General features: G+C 56.1%; 1 long non-coding RNA gene across 1 annotated transcript; it reads left to right on the plus strand.

The window, feature by feature from the left end:
• The first annotated feature begins 6,362 nt into the window (after positions 1–6,362).
• On the plus strand, positions 6,363–11,718 carry LOC117980778 (uncharacterized). Its single transcript, XR_004672299.3, has 3 exons — positions 6,363–7,068; positions 8,777–8,869; positions 10,026–11,718. It is a non-coding gene; the product is annotated as an uncharacterized LOC117980778 (long non-coding RNA).
• The last annotated feature ends 8,282 nt before the right edge of the window (positions 11,719–20,000 follow it).

Raw genomic sequence — 20,000 nt, forward strand, 5'->3', positions numbered from 1 at the left:
GACATCCCCGCCGTGTGCAGGGTTCCCTCCCCACACCCTCACCAGCACTCACTTTTGTCTTTCTAAAGACAGCCAGTCTAACAGGTGAGAGGCAATATCTCATTGCAGTTTCTCTGATAATTATTGCATTTTATCAGAATGCAAATTCTGATAAAATTATTGCATTTTATTAGAAATGCAAATGACTTGCATTTCTCTGATAATTATTGATGGTGAATCTTTTTAAATATATCTGTTGGCCATTTATATGTCTACTTTTGAGAAACATCTATTCAGATTTTCTGCTCAGTTTTTTCAGGCAAGTTGTTTTGTTTTTGCTATTGAATTGTATGAATTCTTCATATATCTTAGATATTAACTCCTGATCAGATAAATGGTTCAAAAATACTTTCTCCCATTCCATAGGTTGTATCAATAGATAGTGATTAAAAAAAACGATAATGGTACTTAGGAGTTTAATTTCCTTATCACTGTGAACATTCAGAATACTGGGAGTCAAAATCATATTCTCCAGAGAAGGAAAAATGGCTAGATCACATCTAAAAGAACTGGAGTTAAAACAGCCCTGACCCTAAACCCAGGCAGGGCGGGAATCAGGGTCAGCCTCCCCGGTGGCGGCACGTGCCATGGGTGATGCCAGAGTGTACCACCTCCCCCCGTCCCCAGGATCTCCCTAAAACTCATAACCCCGGGGTAACCCTGAAAAAACATCAGACAAATGCAAATTCAAAACATTCTACAAAATACTCAGCCAGTACCCCTCAAAAGTGTCAAACTCATGAAAAACCAAACACAAAAACAAAAGACAGAAATTGCCACAGCCAAGGGGAGCCTGAGGAGGGACGAGGCACCGAGGCCCCTGGGTGGGTCCTGGGGTGCAGGTCACAGGATGTCCTGACCATGCTCACTGCTGAACACAGGGCGTCTGAGTGGCGCTGTGAGGGAACCCCAAACTGTCTTTGTGACTTTTCTAAAAACCTAAAATTATTCCCAAATAAAAAGTTTATTTTAAAAAAATAGCATTGGTCTTATAAACAGCCATAGTAAATGCCTACAAAAGATCACCTGAAAGTTATGAGAAAAAAATTATTTCCATCAAGAGGTTTATACCAAGAAAACTACTAATGAAGTCTGAGGCCAAAATATATTTTTCAACACACAAGGACTCAAAAAATATTCCTCCCATACAATTCTCCTTAGGAAAATACTGGCGGATGTACTCCGGCAGAAAGAACGGACAACTTGAGAAAGAGCAGCTGTGGAATTCGGTAAACAGCCTTGCCCGGGGTGGTCGGGGGCTCAGGGGACCTCAGGGGCAGCGAGGGGGAATGCAGACAGGAGCTCGCCGAGCCACAGAATCCCTGCCAGGCCTTCCACAGACCTGCGGAAGCGTTTGCAAAAATGCACTGGTCAGCGCAGAGAGATCTAGGAAATGAAACTGACTCGATTAGTGATTAGTAGTCCAGGAACAAGCTAAAGGTTGTGCAAAGACGTGATGACAGTTCCCTCCGTGGCTCAGCTGTGAGAGCCCCATGAGCCTGGTGCACCCAGAGCCATGGTGCGCCTTCAGTGAGGATGGGGAAGGCTCCTGCTCCTGCAAGAGTTAAGTCACCAACATGTGAACGTGCAAACAGGCATTTACTGTGGAAAATGTATAAACAGCACATTATTCTTAAAGGTTACCTCTGGGGTGCAGAACTGGGGCTGTGAGGGGAAGGGACAGAGGGCTGCTGGTTTTAAAACTTTTTAAGAAGATGATGTAGTTTTGATATTTGTCCCCACCCAAATCTCATGCTGAATTTTAATCCCCAATGCTGGAGGTGGGGCCTGGCCAGAGGTGTTCAGGTCATGGGGGCAGATCCCTCATGCTGGTTGGTCTTCCTGATAGGAGTTCTCATGAGATCTGGTCGTTTAAAAGTGTGTGCCCCCCACTCCACTCTCTCTTGCTCCTGCTCTGGCCATATGACCTGCCCCCTTCACCTTCTGTCATGATTGGAAGCTTCCTGAGGGCTCCCCAGAAGCCAAGCAGATGCTAGCATCATGCTTCCTGTAAAATGTGAAGACTTGTGAGCCAATTAAATCATTTTATTTTTAAATCACACAGTCTCAGGTATTTCTTTATAGCAATGCTAGGATGGCCTCATATGGGAGGTAAATGCAAATATACTTCAAAAACCCTTAATATTGTTATAAAGAAAAATGTACAAAATATAATGTTAAAAAGGAAAGCAAAACCAAAACTCTGCTTACGAACTTTGAAAATAAGTCAGGGTTGATGTTCAGCTATACAAGTTGTTGATGGCCAATCCATTTCTTTTGCTGGCACCCTCTTCAGGTAAGTTAGTGTCCATTCTGAAGCTTGGTGCCTGTTCTGATGGTTGGTGCTGGTTCTTATGGTTGGTTCCTGTTCTGATGGTTGGTTCCTGTTCTGATCATTGGTGCCCACTCTAATGCTTGGTGCCCTGTTCTGATGTTTGGTTCCTATTCTGATGCTTGAGGCCCATTACAATGGTTGGTTCCCATTCTGATGATTGGTGCCTGTTCTGATGGTTGGTGCCTGTTCTGATGGTTGGTTTCTGTTCTGATGGTTGGTTCCTGTTCTCATGGTTGGTTCCTGTTCTGATGGTTAGTGCCTGTTCTGATGGTTGGTTGCTGTTCTGATGGTTGGTTTCTGTTCTGATGGTTGGTTTCTGTTCTGATGGTTGGTTCCTGTACTGATGGTTGGTTCCTGTTCTGATGGTTGGTTCCTGTTCTGATGGTTGGTTCCTGTTCTGATGATTGGTGTCCTGTTCTGATGGTTGGTTTCTGTTCTGATGGTTGGTTCCTGTACTGATGGTTGGTTCCTGTTCTGATGGTTGGTTCCTGTTCTGATGGTTGGTGCTGGTTCTTATGGTTGGTTCCTGTTCTGATAGTTGGTTCCTGTTCTGATCATTGGTGCCCATTCTAATGCTTGGTGCCCTGTTCTGATGTTTGGTTCCTATTCTGATGCTTGATGCCCATTACAATGTTTGGTTCCCATTCTGATGATTGGTGCCTGTTCTGATGGGGATTGGTGTCCTGTTCTGATGGTTGGTTTCTGTTCTCATGTTTGGTTCCTGTTCTGATGGTTGGTACCCCCTACTGATGGTTGGTTCCTGTTCTGATGGTTGGTTCCTGTTCTGATGGGGATTGGTGTCCTGTTCTGATAGTTGGTGTCCTGTTCTGATGGTTGGTGCCCCCTACTGATGGTTGGTTCCTGTTCTGATGGTTGGTGCCCCCTGTTCTGATGGTTGGTTCCTGTTCTGATGGTTGGTTCCTGTTCTGATGGGGATTGGTGTCCTGTTCTGATGGTTGGTGTCCTGTTCTGATGGTTGGCTCCTGTTCTGATGGGGATTGGTGTCCTGTTCTGATGGTTGATTCCTGTTCTGATGGTTGGTTCCTGTTCTGATGGTTGGTTCCTGTTCTGATGGTTGGTTTCCTGTTCTGATGGTTGGTGTCCTGTTCTGATGGTTGGTGCCTCCTGTACTGATGGTTGGTGTCCTGTTCTGATGGTTGGTTCCTGTTCTGATGGTTGGTGCCTACTGTAATGATGGTTGGTTTCTGTTCTGATGGTTGGTTCCTGTTCTGATGGTTGGTTCCTGTTCTGATGGTTGGTTTCTGTTCTGATGGTTGGTACCCCCTGTTCTGATGGTTGGTGCCCATTCTGATGTTTGGTTCCCATTCTTATGTTTGGTTCCTGTTCTGATGGTTCATGCCCATTCTACTGAACTCATGACTCATTCTGATTAACTGTAGCCAAGACTTACTAGTGACTAAACATTTTGACTCTCGCCCTTGTAATTAGGTAAATATTTTGCATCATATGCTCAAGGACTTAATTTGTGTAGGTAAACTTCTTGAACAGCAGTTTCTGGGGTGCTTTTAAATGTTTATGGCAGTAATTTCTGTATAGTTTATTCAATTAATGAAGCTAAAGCATGCACCCTGGTGACTTTGGGTTTGCGAGCAAAGTGCAGCACATTTATCAGGCTTTGTAACATTGTCTCCCCTGGGCCTTTTCCAGGTAAACCTTCTGCTGTGTCCTGAGGGCCGTAGCTGCCCCAGCGGGCGCTCTGCAGCCCTTCCCTCTGCTTGCCCAGGTCACCAAGTGGAGCTGGGGAGGAAGGAGAGAGCAGGGAGAGGAGGGGAGACCAGAACTCTCCTTTTGAACTCCTGGTCCCTGTGGAAGCATTTGGAGCTCACTGGGACCCTCCTCATTTTCGCTGCAGGCTCCCTTTTGTTCATTTGTTCTTGTGTTGTTTTTTGCACCCCACCCTCCCTGCCTGTGCCATAGACTCTGTCTGTAACATTTTTGATCCACATTTTTGCCACTCCTACATTGGGTCTGATAACACAAAAGTGCGTGACTCTCTCAGGAAAGAAAACGGGCACAGTCTAAGGGTGGTGCTCATTTTGGTGATGAAAGCCCCATCTTGTCTTTTTTTTCATCAAGGTGGTCTGACCAGCCTGCCCTGTACTGACCTTATTGTCATTCTTTTCTAGACACCAAAGCCATGGGCCCCAGTGTGTGGGAGGAGGACTCACGTCAGCCGGGGACTTCCTTGCAGCCACAAGCGTGGGTGCAGTGGCGATAAGCACACCGCGGAGGGCGAGGTGTGCAGGAGGGTGAGGTGTGCAGGAGGGTGAGGTGTGCAGGAGGGTGAGGTGTGCAGGAGGGTGAGGTGTGCAGGAGGGTGAGGTGTGCAGGAGGGTGAGGTGTGCAGGAGGGTGAGGTGTGCAGGAGGGTGAGGTGTGCAGGAGGGTGAGGTGTGCAGGAGGGTGAGGTGTGCAGGAGGGTGAGGTGTGCAGGAGGGTGAGGTGTGCAGGAGGGTGAGGTGTGCAGGAGGGTGAGGTGTGCAGGAGGGTGAGGTGTGCAGGAGGGTGAGGTGTGCAGGAGGGTGAGGTGTGCAGGAGGGTGAGGTGTGCAGGAGGGTGAGGTGTGCAGGGGGGTGAGGTGTGTAGGGGGGTGAGGTGTGTAGGGGGGTGAGGTGTGTAGGGGGGTGAGGTGTGTAGGAGGGTGAGGTGTGTAAGTGGGTGAGGTGTGTAGGAGGGTGAGGTGTGTAGGTGGGTGAGGTGTGTAGGAGGGTGAGGTGTGTAGGTGGGTGAGGTGTGCAGGAGGGTGAGGTGTGCAGGAGGGTGAGGTGTGCAGGAGGGTGAGGTGTGTAGGTGGGTGAGGTGTGCAGGAGGGTGAGGTGTGCAGGAGGGTGAGGTGTGCAGGAGGGTGAGGTGTGCAGGAGGGTGAGGTGTGTAGGTGGGTGAGGTGTGTAGGAGGGTGAGGTGTGTAGGAGGGTGAGGTGTGTAGGTGGGTGAGGTGTGTAGGTGGGTGAGGTGTGCAGGAGGGTGAGGTGTGCAGGAGGGTGAGGTGTGTAGGTGGGTTTGGTGTGTAGGAGGGTGAGGTGTGTAGGAGGGTGAGGTGTGTAGGAGGGTGAGGTGTGTAGGTGGGATTGGTGTGTAGGGGGGTGAGGTGTGTAGGTGGGTGAGGTGTGTAGGTGGGTGAGGTGTGTAGGAGGGTGAGGTGTGTAGGTGGGTTTGGTGTGTAGGAGGGTGAGGTGTGTAGGAGGGTGAGGTGTGTAGGTGGGATTGGTGTGTAGGGGGGTGAGGTGTGTAGGTGGGTGAGGTGTGTAGGTGGGTGAGGTGTGTAGGAGGGTGAGGTGTGTAGATGGGCGAGGTGTGTAGGTGGGATTGGTGTGTAGGAGGGTGAGGTGTGTAGGTGGGATTGGTGTGTAGGGGGGTGAGGTGTGTAGGAGGGTGAGGTGTGTAGGTGGGTTTGGTGTGTAGGAGGGTGAGGTGTGTAGGAGGGTGAGGTGTGTAGGAAGGTGAGGTGTGTAGGTGGGTGAGGTGTGTAGGTGGGTGAGGTGTGTAGGTGGGTGAGGTGTGTAGGAGGGTGAGGTGTGTAGGTGGGTTTGGTGTGTAGGACGGTGAGGTGTGTAGGAGGGTGAGAAGTGTAGGAGGGTGAGGTGTGTAGGAGGGTGAGGTGTGTGGGTGGGTTTGGTGTGTAGGAGGGTGAGGTGTGTAGGTGGGTGAGGTGTGTAGGTGGGTGAGGTGTGTAGGAGGGTGAGGTGTGTGGGTGGGTTTGGTGTGTAGGACGGTGAGGTGTGTAGGAGGGTGAGAAGTGTAGGAGGGTGAGGTGTGTAGGTGGGATGAGGTGTATAGGTGTGTCCTGGAAGGTTCACCAGCTGTCCCCACAGTGGGCCCACAGGAACGGTGGGGTGGACACACTGCTCTTTAGAAGTGCAACAGCCTCCAAAACAATCGAGGCACAGGAGAAGTCACTGGAGAGCCATTGTTTTATTTAGGAAACAAACTCTGAAGCAGGCCCTGCTGCTCCCCAAAGACGTGCCCACTCCAAGGACCAGATTCTCAACACTTCACCTCTTCCCTGACAAACACGAAGTGAAAGTCACCCCCTCTGCCAAGACGGAGGGGTCGCGCCCCAGCCTCTGCTCCAAGCAGCAATGTCAGGAAGGTCTGGGCTGTGGCAGCTGAGGGAGAGCTCGACACCTACTCCCTGGACACCAACCCAGAGGGCAGCCAGGCCTGCGGAGGCAGGGCCAGTCTTCAGGGGCAAGACGCGGCATGGAGACTCTGCACACACTTAGTCCAAAGGTTGGCTGCAGAATGTTAAGGTCCCAACAGGACAACAGGGGCAGGTGTCGGCACAGGAGGGCGAATGACGGGCAGCAAGGCCTCAGAACTGGGACTCCAGTTTCTCTCCCGGGGAAGAAAAGGAGGCGGCACCGATCCGGACAGATGAGGGCCAGGCAGCAGCATCCTGGCATGACCGCAGCAGGAGGGAGGAGCCAACGGTGCCACGTGGTTCCCAAATGCCAAGCGCAGCCTGAGAGAGGAGGAAACAGGAGAGAAGGGGAGGCCGGGGGGCCGCTTGGTGCCCAAGATTTCTCAGATGTCCCAGAGCCCTGACTCTGCTGCCAGCTTGCTTTACAGTGAGGCCAAGGAAGAAGCCACGGAGCGGGTGCCGGCCCTAGGAGCAGGATTCCTGTGTGTTCACTAAGCTTGCAGCATCAAGAAGCCACCAGCCAGCATGGACATGTGAGCGTCAGCGGGTGAGCAAGGCAACAGCCAGGACCAGGTGGAGCCAGGGGCCCCGCAGGTGCAGCCAGGACGGACATAGGGAGACCTTGGTCCCAACAAGGGCAGTGTCTCGATGGCCAGGCAGGAGCGGGGATGCTGTTGAGAAATGTTCTCCACAGCAGCTCAGGCAGCAGGAAAGACCCAGCCATCAGGTCAGCGCCGTGGTCTCCCAGCCAGCGTGCGCATGGCTGCAAATAGAGAAAAACACACCAGGAGGTCACACCCAAGGTCACTGCCGATCCCAGCACAGGGAGCCCCTGGCAAGGCCATTCCTGTGCTGGGCTAAGCCAACGCTGGACTCTGATTCAGCTGACAGCCCACAGGAGCTATGTTTCTAGTGTTGGCAGCAACGTATCATCGCTCCAGCTTTGACTAAAACTGAAGGATCCAATCAGTATTGTGTTTCCACTTAAGTATAAAATGAAGGGCAGGGCACAGGTCTCTGCGTGCCTCTCCCACAGCTCGTGCGGGGCTGCTGCTGTGTGTGGGGAGCGGACGCTTCCTACTGAGCAGATTCAAGCCCCAGTTGTGACCAGGTGTGAAATTTCCGAAGTTCTCATTCAGAGAACCAAGCTTTCGCTTCCATTTACCCCCCGAGCTCGGCCCTGGACATGCCTCTAGTTTTTACACCCCTCCAGATCCCAGGTCTCGCCCCGATGGTGCCCAGAGACTGCTGCTCTCCGCTGGTTGGGCCCTAAATCCACCCTTCAGTGTTTGGTTGGCGCTTGCTGGCTCTGCCGGCGTCTCTCCAGCCAGCAGGACAGCTCTGCTGGAAGTCCCATCCCTCCTCCTCCCCATCCTGTCCCTGAGCCTTCAGCCCTGGTGGCCGCTTTGAGGTGTGGGCGGGTTCTCCTCTCCTCCGCAGACCCCTCTTTAGCTGCCTGTCTGGGCCAGCACAGGATGTGGGCGCCCCGTGACGCTCTCTTCTGTGCCAGCCCACTGGCCCACACTTCGACCTCCTTCCCCACTGAGACAGCTTCTCCTGTTTATTTTGTACCATTATGTGGCTCCCACCAACTCCTTCTGCCTTCTACCAGCACATACCCCAGGCCTAGCCAGCTGGAGCCCGTGCTGCAACCCAGCCAGGATTCCCTTTCCTGACGCCGCGGTGCCCATCTGCCTCCACCGATAGATCTCACAGGCAATGCCAGGCTTGGTTATACTTCACACAGACAACCATAGCATACCTGCCTGAAATCTCTCCTGTAAATTCCTAACCAATTTGAGGCTCAGATTTTTTTTAATTTCCCAAGTATCTACATATAATAAGTCAGAAGTAGAACTACCTAAGTATTTTTTTAAGCAGCTGAGATGTAGTAGGAGTGTGTTTGTCTACACAAACAGAGGGACATCTTCCCCGGGTGCGTTGAGGTAGGAGGCCGCCCCGCCGTGGTGCGAGTCTCTCCTGAGCTGCCCAACGGCCACTTCTTTCCAGGCAGAGAGCACCTGTGCACAGTCCCTATGCATTTGCGAGAAAGAGCGAGGGGGCCGTTCTGTCACCTGCAGTCCCCCACGTGGTCTTGAGGCAGTGGACACACCAGCTGAGCATTAGGTGGGGGAGGGGTGAAGAGCCACTGTCCCCACCAAGACCAACAGGAATGCAGACTGAGCTCAGGAAGCTGCTGCCTGCACATGTCTACTCATCTTTCATTTAAAAACCACGCAGGAGGGAAAACAAAACACTCACGGGAAGAAGCGGGACCAGGCTCCAGTTGCAAAGTCGCCCTTCATGCTTCACGCAAGAAAAAGGCCTCGGAGGGTAAGGGCAGGACGTGGGACAACACCCACCCCACAAGCCTGCTGCCCCTTCACTGCCTGCAGTGTACACAGAGCCTCACCCCCCAACAAGCCTGCTGCCTGCCGCCCCTCCACTGCCTGCAGTGTAGACAGAGCCTCACCCCCAACCACAAGCCTTCTGTGTAGACAGAGCCTCACCTACCTGACAAGCCAGCTGCCCACCACCCCTCCAGTGACTGCTGTGTAGATAGAGCTTCACCCCTCCCAAAAAGTCTGCTGCCCGCTGTCCCTCCACTGCCTGCAGTGTAGACAGAGGCTCATTCACCGCCAAGCCTGCTACCTGCTGCCCCTCCACTGCCTGCAGTGCAGACAGAGCTTCACCCTCCCCAACAAGCCTGCTGCCTGCTGCCCCTCCACTGCCTGCAGTGTAGACAGGGACTTACCTACCCCACCAGCCTGCTGCCTGCTGCCCCTCCACTGCCTGCAGTGTAGACAGAGGCTCACCCCCCACAAGCCTGCTGCCTGCCACCCCTCCACTGCCTACAGTGTAGACAGAGGCTCACCCCCAGCCAACAAGCCTGCTGCCTGCCGCCCCTCCTGCAGTGTAGACAGAGACTTACCTACCCCACCAGCCTGCTGCCTGCTGCCCCTCCACTGCCTACAGTGTAGACAGAGCTTCACCCTCCCCAACAAGCCTGCTGCCTGCCACCCCTCCACTGCCTACAGTGTAGACAGAGGCTCACCTCCTGCCAACAAGCCTGCTACCAGCCGCCCCTCCACTACCTGCAATGCAGACAGAGCCTCACTCACTTCCCAGTGGCTTCTGGGGAGGAGGAATCCCTCCCTGAGTCCTCAGGCCCCTCATGTGGGTGAGTGTGGGTGGAGGGCGGCCTGGGCAGCAGCTGCTGGAGGAGCCGCAAACCCTGCAGTGTACACAGTGATCCAGGTGCTGCCTCTGGCAATTCACGGGAGAATCCCAGAAAGTTCCGTGACATCATCTCCACAATCCCCAGTACACAGTGAAGCCGGAGCTGGAGAGAGATGGGCAGGTGGGGCTGGGGACCCAGGGATCACGACGGGGCACCTGGGGCGGGCACTGCTGGGCACTGCTGCCTCAGAACCTACTCAAGGTTCCACATCCCAACACCCTTGCTTTGGGGATTAAATTTCCAACACAGGAGCTGTGAGGACATGATCAAATCACTGTGCCAGCTGAAGTCACCAGGGGGCCACCACTCCAAGGAACCCTGAAGATGGTGGACAGGAATTAGGAAGTGTTGAACCATCTTAGATGGAATGCTGTTCATATGAAAGCAAGACGCTCTATCCTAGAATTGCTTTTATCATTTGGTTCTATTGCCACTTTTCGAAAATTCTGTGACGTGAAGCATGCAGAAATAAAAAGAAGTAACACAGAAATTCTCAGGTCCATCAGCCAAGGGGGCCTTGCTGACTGCAGGCGGAGGTCTCAGGCCCGCCCAGCCCTGGCGTCTCCGCAGGGCTCTGACCCCGAGCCAGCTCCACAGCCCCCTCTATTCTCCCCCGGCGCTCACGATTCAACAACACGGACTTCGTATTTGCCATTTGACAACTTGCCTTTTTCTGATAGGGCTCCAGTTGTGAAGTTAGCAAGAGCCTGAAGTCTTTTTTAAAAGGAAAGAAAAAATGTATATTTTTCTTAAAAAAAAAAAAATTCTAAGGGTGATAAATTCCCTTAAGGTAAAGCTGCTTCCCAGCTAATGCAAGAGCTGCAAGCAGCTGGGAAATGGGTGTTGTATTGTCTAGCCTGGCTCTGGGAACGGATTCATAGCTGCTGCCTGGAAGGTTAAAATGTGCAGAGGATTCATGGAGAACAAGGAGAAAACCAAGACAGTCAGTTCGGTTTGGTTCCTGAGGGGGAAGCCCTGGGCTCATCATGGACGCCTAGAGGAGCGGGCGGCAGAGGCAGCTCCAGGCAGCTCCTGAGGGGAACCTGGGTATTTGGAAATCCTGGGGGAGTAGCTGAGGGAGGTGATTTAGAAGGTGATACTTTGGGCCTCGTGTCTTTTCTTTGGCTCTCTGTTGCTGGAGCAGAAAGACAGAGCAGTCTCAGGCATGCTTCCCTCCTCTCCTGAGCCAGCCTCGGATCAGCTGAGAGCCACAGCAGGGAGGGTGGGAAACCCAGGCTGGTGTTCCTGAGACAGCTCCTCCCGCCTGCCCCTGTCTCCTTCTGCGGAGTAGAAACAAAGCACTTCTCCCCACGTGGCAACGTAAATCAGGGATGTGTCTTCATCTCTAGTGATAAATAGGACTTTGTTTCATTTATTCTGAGGTGTTTAGAAAAGAACTGTTAAAAAAAAAAAAAAGCCAGATTGTCCCTCAAATTGTTCCTTCACATGCCTGGACACCTTTCTCCAGCCCTAGCAGGGCAAACGTCTGGGGATGTCAGACCGGACAGGAAAACCTTGAACTCCTTCAGAGCAGGAGCCTTTCCAGAATTCCAGGACGTCCCAACTCTCCCGCCGTGAGTGGCAGCTCAGCAGACCCGGAAGGAAGTGCGACCACGACTTTGCGCACTGAAGTCCCCAGCAAACGTTGATCCACGGGCTCCACGGCGCAGCCAGCACCGACTTCTCCACCCACCGGCCACCGAACCCTGTTCTCGCCAAGGCCTCCTTTGTCCACACCTCCGAGGAGCTCTGCCCGGTGGTCACAAGTGCAGCCAAGAATAAGGGGCTATTTGGGTCAGGCAAGCCTGCCATGTTTCGGGAAAGTTGCCCCGGGGTTAGGAAACGCTCCATCTGAGGGAAATGGAGCTCCCCACCGGTTCTTGGAGCCCAGACGTCGCCCACCCTGCTGGTTTTCTCTTTGGTGGGATTGTCTTTCAATTCCATTGTTGGCCTAGTTTCCTGAGCCAAACCTCAAACAGCTTGGCTGAGAGAGCACAGAACAGGAAAATCAGCTCGGAGAGAGGCTGGTCATAAGGAAATAGTCACTCGGCCGATGACGTCCACAGTCCCCTGACGTCTGTCCCCAGCATTGAGCAGCGGAAGCCACAGATTCTTGAAGCAGGAATTCAAGTCCTCAGGCAAAGGTGCATTGTGACTGTCTGATCAGCATTTCCTATTGATCTCTTTACAAATTACCTTTGTTCTCTAAGGCCAGGCAGGGATCTGGAGGCTGGAGCGGGAGGGCCATCGGGTGAGGCCCCGGCCAGCGCCTCAGACTGCCAGAGAGCCTCAGCCCCGCCCCGCACCGTCCCAGGTCCCTGCCTGGAGGATCTGGAGCTGGGGACTGCTGTGAGGTGGACAAGGTGCAGCTGATTCCAGGGCGCCCTGAGCTGAAGCAACACCGTGCAACCAGTCGCAGGTGCTCAGGACGAGCCGTACCAAGAGGGACGTTCCTCTGCCAGATCAAACGTGGGGTGGTTGTTCGGCCCAAGGCTGCCCGTGCTGTTCCCTGCACCCCAGTACGCCAGGTTATGGGGTGAGCTCTGGCCCTGCCCTCCCACCCTCCACCTGCCGGCTGGCTGGAGGCCCTGTGCTCGCCCGCCCGCCAGGCTGCGGCTGCCCTGCAGGAGCTGGGACTGACTCTAATTGTGATTTGATCCCGTTGTGTTTTCTCTGTGAAGTGCTTCACCGTTAGAAAAGTGAAGGGCTGCCGCCCGGCTGCATAAATTCCTCACACATCAATGTCCCCATTACAGCATGAGTCAGCAGCCCTGCCGGCAGGTGCTGAGAGTTTGGCGGCCAGCCTGCTCCTGCAGAACTTCAGAGCGAGCCATCTCGACACAGAGGGGGAGCCTCCCAGTGAACCCCAAGCTGAAGACTGCCCTCTATCACCTCGTTTATGGCAATGGGGGCTGCGGGGGAGAGAGAAGGAGGCATGTGCTGTTAGTAAGAGGCTCACATCTGACAAAAAAAAATACCATTCCCAGAAAGTCAGGCCTTTGAGGCGATCGCTACCTCACAACCGTGACTCCCCCAGTCCCACCTGCATGAGCCGGACATGCCTGTCACGTGGTGGCCTGCACCGAGCACCTGCACACCGGCCCCCACAACACCCCACTAGCTCTGCAGAAGGCCCCCTCCACCCACGCCCACCCCAGTGGACTCCAGTAGGTGGGCGCCCAGGTTGACTCCAATCCACAAGCAACCGCGGAAAGAGCAAGGCTGGGAAACCGGCAGGGGCCGCCAGGACCACAGCAACCTTCCTCCCTGCGCCTGCAGTCAGAGGTGCCCCTGTGTCCCTGGAGGAGAGTGAGGGGCTCGGGAGGGTCCTCACTCACAGGCACCGGGCGCTTTGACTGCACCCTCATCTCCATCTGCAGGAGGCCCAAAGGGGGCCTGACAAGCCCAGTCAGGGTGCATGGGAAGGTCCTTTCCCACTAGACAAGCCAGTGGGGGCCAGGGCCCCAGGGGTACTGGCTGGAGGGGGCGTCTCCCCCACACCATCCTGGCCCTTGGGCTCACTGCAGACATGGAAGCCAGCAGGCAAAGCTGCACACCCCTCTCCCTCCTCCCAGCCCAGGCCTGTGTGCTCTCCCTCCTCCCAGCCCAGGCCTGCCTGCTCTCCCTCCTCCCAGCCCAGGCCTGCAGGCCAGGTAGTGATGGATAAGACGGGTCATTGCACCTGGTGCTGCACTCGCCTCCTGTTCCTTCCAGGAGGGTCTTCTCCAGCCCTGCCGGGAAGACCCTGGTGCACACAGGCCTTCCAGCATGGCCTGCCTAGCTCCTCGCCCTCCTGGGTCCTCACAGCCCTGGCCTCCTCCCTCCATGGTCGTGCTTTTCTGCTGTCAGCCCCAGGCCTCGCAGTATCGGCCAGAAAAGCCCATGCCCCTGGGCAAGCCCTGAGTCAGGGCCCCTCCACAGAACCCGGGACCCCTCCACAGAACCCAGGGACCCCTCCACAGAACCCAGGGCCCCTCCACAGAACCCAGGACCCCTCTACAGAACCCAGGACCCCTCCATAGAACCCAGGACCCCTCCATAGAACCCAGGACCCCTCCACAGAACCCGACCCCTCTATAGAACCCAGGACCCCCCACAGAACCCAGAACCCCTCTACAGAACCCAGGACCCCTCCATAGAACCCAGGACCCTTCCACAGAACCCAGAACCCCTCTACAGAACCCAGGACCCCTCTACAGAACCCAGGACCCCTCCATAGAACCCAGGACCCTTCCACAGAACCCAGGACACCTCCACAGAACCCAGGACCCCTCTACAGAACCCAGGACACCTCCATAGAACCCAGGACCCTTCCACAGAACCCAGAACCCCTCCACAGAACCCAGAACCCCTCTACAGAACCCAGGACCCCTCCATAGAACCCAGGACCCTTCCACAGAACCCAGGACCCCTCCACAGAACCCAGGACCCCTCTATAGAACCCAGGACCCCTCCACAGAACCCAGGGCCCCTCCACAGAACCCAGGACCCCTCCACAGAACCCAGGACCCCTCTACAGAACCCAGGACCCCTCTACAGAACCCAGGACCCCTCCACAGAACCCAGGGCCCCTCCACAGAACCCAGGACCCCTCTACAGAACCCAGGACCCCTCCACAGAACCCAGGGCCCCTCCACAGAACCCAGGACCCCTCTACAGAACCCAGGACCCCTCTACAGAACCCAGGACCCCTCCACAGAACCCAGGGCCCCTCCACAGAACCCAGAACCCCTCTACAGAACCCAGGAACCCTCCACAGAACCCAGGACCCCTCCACAGAACCCAGGACCCCTCCACAGAACCCAGGACCCCTCCACAGAACCCAGGAACCCTCCACAGAACCCAGGACACCTCCACAGAACCCAGGACCCCTCCACAGAACCCAGGACCCCTCCACAGAACCCAGGAACCCTCCACAGAACCCAGGGCCCCTCCACAGAACCCAGGGACCCCTCCATAGAACCCAGGGCCCCTCTACAGAACCCAGGACCCCTCTACAGAACCCAGGACCCTCCACAGAACCCAGGACCCTTCCACAGAACCCAGGACCCCTCTACAGAACCCAGGACCCCTCTACAGAACCCAGGACCCGTCTACAGAACCCAGGACCCCTCCACAGAACCTAGGACCCCTCTACAGAACCCAGGACCCCTCTATAGAACCCAGGGCCCCCTCTATAGAACCCAGGGCCCCCTCTACAGAACCCAGGACCATTCTACGGAACCCAGCACTCGTCCCCTGGCCCCTGCAGGTGTGTCCTGCTCTGCACTGCACAGGCAGTGGGAAGAGTGGGGTAGTTGCAGGACGCCCCGATTCTCTTCAGGAGGAGGTGTCACCTGCCTCACAGAGGACTAGGTGAGCAGTGGATGCAGGGTTTGTTTTAAAACAACACACAAGCCTTTCTGATCTCATGTTCCTTTCTAAAAATGGGTCTGGCCGAGGCCTGCGCCTCCTGAGGGTCGCTGTGGAAATAAATTCTCTCTCCGCAGCCGACCGAGGCCACGTCCAGTGGCCACCACAGTGTCAGTTTCTGCTGTTTGCCTTTCTTCTGTTGGTCAGCACACTCCGTCCCTCAAAGCCGCGCAGAGAAAATGCAGCGATCACAGGGCCCAGGGCTGCATTTCGGAAGCCACAGGCAAGACGACAGCTCAGCTTTGCAGCTGCACACGGTCCTGCTGAGATGGAAAATGCAGTGAGCGGCAGTCAGCTATTTCGGGACTGAACGGGCTTACAACCACACTGCCAACTTCAGACAGCGGGTCCAGAGGGCGAGGGGCTGGCTGACAACCCGCTAAAATATGGGATCCATTTCTAATCAAGATAAAGGATTAGGGACATGATGTCTGGTCACTTAGGAGCATAAAAGCGTGTTTGGGGAAGTAATTATATGCTTGGGATGGAATCTTAAACCCAAAGAATGAGAAGCCAATTTATAGGCCGTGATAAAGCTGGGGCTAAATTGGTCCCAACTGTTAAGAACCTGGGTAAGATTTCAGAAGGAAAATCTTTCCACGGATGTTCCTATAGAAAGCCTGGCATCCACTCGGGTGGGAGGCAGTTGTTCTGAACCAGGGAGGCTGCGCCCTGTGGGGCAGGTGCACCCGGACCTCCCCACACCTTCAGCCGAATTGACTTCCACAGAAGGGGGCAGGGCTCGGGGATGGTCAGCCAAAGGAAAGCCAGACACCGCTGTGGGGTGGGGCGCACAGATGCCACCTCCATCGCAGCAGGCCTAGAGTAGACACAGGGTTCCCCAAGGGGCCCTTGTGAGTCACCTGCCCCTTCATCCCCGGGAGCCACGATGGGCTTTATGACCACACGTCCTCCGGGAGAAGCTGCCCGTTCCCATAGCCCCCACAGGGCCTCCTGTCTGCGTGGGCGCCCACCCTCTCCTGTGCAGACACCATAGGCCTGAATGGTGCAGAACTTGGGCCTGAGGCAGGGAAGGGGCCCCCTGGGACTCTAAGGACTTCCAGAACTCCAGCGCCACACATGGGCCACAGAGGCAGCAGGAGACGCACTCACACCCATCTCAGTGCCCACACGACCTGGAATGCACTGGGGGTGCTGCTGGGAAGACAGGAAGCGAAGGGTCCGGGCTCCCAGCATCACCTGGGCCCTGCAGACCCCCCAAGGCTGGGCTCCCACCAGGGAGACTGAGCCCAGGACATTTTAAATCCCACGGGCTCTGACGTGCCACTGGCCAGACACTCCAAGTCGAGGCCATTGCCGTCTCAGGCAGCCATGCACAACTCTGGTTCCCAGGCCGGCAGCCACAGGTCAGCTGGTCAGAGCCCGAGCTCCACCCCAGGGCCCCCAGAGCCGGGCACACCTGGTCCCGAGGGCTCCCGTCAGGCAATGACCTCCCCATGCCAGATTCCCTCGGAGGCACTTCCTGCCTGCAGCAACACCATAGCAAACACTGAGGCTGAGGCTGTGCCCACCCCACATCTGCAGCCCCTCCAGAGACCTCTCTGGTTCCGGCTCTGCCAGCAAGCGGTGAGGACCTCCACAGGTGAGCCACAGCCTTGTGGCCCGAGGCCTTCACATAAGGGTGACCCTCTGAGCTGGTCTCATGCTGGCCCTCAAATGTGTCTCTGTGTGCCACGGAGTGGGAGAATTTCATACAGATCATCCAGAAGAATGATTAGGAAAAGCCCCACACAGCTTTGGGCCCTGCAATGTGGGGAGAGCATCCTGCACGGTCTGCTGGGCCCAATATAACCCCAAGACCCTCAGGTTGTGGGGGGCATGGGGACCAGAGATAGTTGGTGGGAGAGGCCGACCCACACTGCTGGGTCACAGAGAGATGGCGGGAGAGGCCGACCTGAGATGCTGGGACCAGAGAGAGATGGCGGGAGAGGCCGACCTGAGATGCTGGGACCAGAGAGATGGCGGGAGAGGCCGACCTGAGATGCTGGGACCAGAGAGATGGCGGGAGAGGCCGACCTGAGATGCTGGGACCAGAGAGATGGCGGGAGAGGCCGACCTGAGATGCTGGGACCAGAGAGAGATGGTGGGAGAGGCCGACCTGAGATGCTCGGACCAGAGAGAGAGAGTGGGAGAGGGCGACCTGAGATGCTGGGACCAGAGAGAGATGGCGGGAGAGGCTGACCTGAGATGCTGGGACCAGAGAGAGATGGTGGGAGAGGCCGACCTGAGATGCTCGGACCAGAGAGAGAGTGGGAGAGGGCGACCTGAGATGCTGGGACCAGAGAGAGATGGCGGGAGAGGCTGACCTGAGATGCTGGGACCAGAGAGAGATGGTGGGAGAGGCCGACCTGAGATGCTCGGACCAGAGAGAGAGAGTGGGAGAGGGCGACCTGAGATGCTGGGACCAGAGAGAGATGGCGGGAGAGGCTGACCTGAGATGCTGGGACCAGAGAGAGATGGTGGGAGAGGCTGACCTGAGATGCTGGGACCAGAGAGATGGTGGGAGAGGGCGACCTGAGATGCTGGGACCAGAGAGAGATGGCGGGAGAGGCTGATCTGAGATGCTGGGACCAGAGAGAGATGGTGGGAGAGGCCGACCTGAGATGCTCGGACCAGAGAGAGATAGTGGGAGAGGGCGACCTGAGATGCTGGGACCAGAGAGAGATGGCGGGAGAGGCTGACCTGAGATGCTGGGACCAGAGAGATGGCGGGAGAGGCCGACCTGAGATGCTGGGACCAGAGAGAGATGGCGGGAGAGGCCGACCTGAGATGCTGGGACCAGAGAGATGGCGGGAGAGGCCGACCTGAGATGCTGGGACCAGAGAGATGGCGGGAGAGGCCGACCTGAGATGCTGGGACCAGAGAGATGGCGGGAGAGGCCGACCTGAGATGCTGGGACCAGAGAGATGGCGGGAGAGGCCGACCTGAGATGCTGGGACCAGAGAGAGATGGTGGGAGAGGCCGACCTCAGATGCTCGGACCAGAGAGAGAGAGTGGGAGAGGGCGACCTGAGATGCTGGGACCAGAGAGATGGCGGGAGAGGCTGACCTGAGATGCTGGGACCAGAGAGATGGTGGGAGAGGCCGACCTGAGATGCTGGGACCAGAGAGAGATGGCGGGAGAGGCCGACCTGAGATGCTGGGACCAGAGAGAGATGGCGGGAGAGGCCGACCTGAGATGCTGGGACCAGAGAGAGATGGTGGGAGAGGCCGACCTGAGATGCTGGGACCAGAGAGATGGCGGGAGAGGCCGACCTGAGATGCTGGGACCAGAGAGAGATGGCGGGAGATGCTGACCTGAGATGCTGGGACCAGAGAGATGGCGGGAGAGGCCGCCCTGAGATGCTGGGACCAGAGAGAGATGGCGGGAGAGGCCGACCTGAGATGCTGGGACCAGAGAGAGATGGCGGGAGAGGCTGACCTGAGATGCTGGGACCAGAGAGAGATGGCGGGAGAGGCCGACCTGAGATGCTGGGACCAGAGAGAGATGGCGGGAGAGGCCGACCTGAGATGCTGGGACCAGAGAGAGATGGTGGGAGAGGGCGACCTGAGATGCTGGGACCAGAGAGAGAGAGTGGGAGAGGGCGACCTGAGATGCTGGGACCAGAGAGAGATGGTGGGAGAGGCCGACCTGAGATGCTGGGACCAGAGAGAGATGGTGGGAGAGGCCGACCTGAGATGCTGGGACCAGAGAGAGATGGCGGGAGAGGCTGACCTGAGATGCTGGGTCACAGAGAGATGGTGGGAGAGGCTGACCTGAGATGCTGGGACCAGAGAGAGATGGCGGGAGAGGCTGACCTGAGATGCTGGGACCAGAGAGAGATGGCGGGAGAGGCCGACCTGAGATGCTGGGACCAGAGAGAGATGGCGGGAGAGGCTGACCTGAGATGCTGGGACCAGAGAGAGATGGTGGGAGAGGCCGACCTGAGATGCTGGGACCAGAGAGAGATGACGGGAGAGGCCGACCTGAGATGCTGGGACCAGAGAGATGGTGGGAGAGGCCGACCTGAGATGCTGGGACCAGAGAGATGGTGGGAGAGGCCGACGTGAGACGGTGGGACCAGAGAGAGATGGTGGGAGAGGCCGACCTGAGATGCTGGGACCAGAGAGAGAGAGTGGGAGAGGCCGACCTGAGATGCTGGGTCACAGAGAGATGGCGGGAGAGGCCGACCTGAGATGCTCGGACCAGAGAGAGAGAGTGGGAGAGGCCGACCTGAGATGCTGGGACCACCAAGAGATGGTGGGAGAGGGGGACCCGCGCTGCTGGGTCAAAGGCAGAGGCTGCAAGCCATGGGCAGCCTTGAGAAGCTGGAAGCGTGGAGGGCAGCTGTGAGCCTTCTCTCCTGGAGCCTCCAGGAAAGGGGCCGGGCAGAGGTGGCGACAGGGAGAGTACATCGGGCACCCGCACCCCGAGAGAAAGGGAGATGCTTTAAAAAGTGCCAACTGGCTGAATTCAGAGGGAAATAGCATCACAGTTTGCAAAAAGTGATGTCTCTCCTAGTAAATTTCACATATATTTACACTGCACCGATGGAAACAAGACTCATTGTCAATTATAATAATCCGCATTTGTGCTCCCAGCAGCGTTGGCAAAGTGCGTTAAGGTGCATTATGTTATCCGGGCCTAGAAGCAGACGTCGGTGCAGGCGCCGCTGTTGCTGTTTTAGAGACGGGTCGGGCGCTGCGGCCCCGTGGGGGCAGGTGGTTCTCAAGCTCACCTGCGCTGCTGAGAGGGAATGGCGATTTTCTCACTTTTTATGTCACCGCATCTCAGGGTTTGCAGGCAAAAGTC

This window comes from Pan paniscus, chromosome 5 (assembly GCF_029289425.2).
Source record: "Pan paniscus chromosome 5, NHGRI_mPanPan1-v2.0_pri, whole genome shotgun sequence".
Classification (NCBI taxonomy): Eukaryota; Metazoa; Chordata; class Mammalia; order Primates; family Hominidae; genus Pan; species Pan paniscus.